The following is a 1,082-nucleotide window of genomic DNA, read 5'->3' as shown; positions in this document are numbered from 1 at the left end:
AAGATCAATTGGTACAGTGGCAGTAACAATGGGCTCAAGCATAGCAGCAATTGTGAGGATGGTGTGAGATCAGGCAGTGTTTTGTTCTGTTATACGTAGGGTTGCTATGGGTCAGAACAAACTCAACAATAACATCATCTTCATTTTAGAAATACAGGAACTGAGACTTAGAGATACTGGATAAATTGTCTGAAGTCACACAGATAGAAAGTAGCAGAACTGAGATCTGAACCCAGGATTCTTGCCCCTGTTCTGCATCTTTGGTGGTACAGGTAACTTACCCTAGGTAGGAAATGTCAGAAATCATACTGAGATCTGCCCAACTGAAAGCCCAGACTCAACTGACAGCTGTTGCCTGCACCTCACCTATGAAACTTCTGAGCAATAGGACCAAGTTTTAAGCAACTAAAAAGGTTATGCTGTGTAATTCTGCTCCTCAGAAAACCTCCTGTTTCTATAATGTTTGTCTACACAGTAAAGTCTAATTCAATCCTGACTCAGGTAGGGAGCCTATGGGAAAAGGGATTTCACTGGACAAGCCAATACCAGCCCTGGGTGAGAGTAGCTCCCGAAGCCCTTGGGAAACTATATAGAAAATGCCCTTAGATTGCATACCGACAGGGGTTTACTGTTGTTGTTGTTGTTAAATACCACACAAAGGGACTCGAAGAGCAACTGCTCTGGTTCCCTGAAGCATTGAGGAAAAGTTCAAATTCAACAGGTCTGGTGCTTTCTGTTTGGAAGTGTATTAATATTGACTCAAGAGGCAGGACTTGATGACAGACTAGGCAGAAAGGCTATACAGACCCTCTTCAGCAAAAACACAGAAAACTGGATGAAACAGGTTCACAGGATGGTCCCGGGACTCTGAGCTTCAGAAAAAGTCATAAATAAGTGGATTGAGTACTTACTGGGATAAAGAATTGGAACAGAATCAAGAAAGGAGGTGACTTATGATTTAGGGCAGTCAATGTAACCCATCGCAACCATTTTGAATAGGAGTGAGCAGATTGAGAGACAAGAGAATGTTCCCATTGCAGAAACCTGCTGGCCTCTGACTTACAGAGACAAACGTTTTTATT

This window comes from Chrysochloris asiatica, unplaced genomic scaffold, assembly GCF_000296735.1.
Source record: "Chrysochloris asiatica unplaced genomic scaffold, ChrAsi1.0 scaffold00020, whole genome shotgun sequence".
Taxonomy (NCBI): domain Eukaryota; kingdom Metazoa; phylum Chordata; class Mammalia; order Afrosoricida; family Chrysochloridae; genus Chrysochloris; species Chrysochloris asiatica.
Note: the sequence above shows the minus strand (reverse complement) of the source record.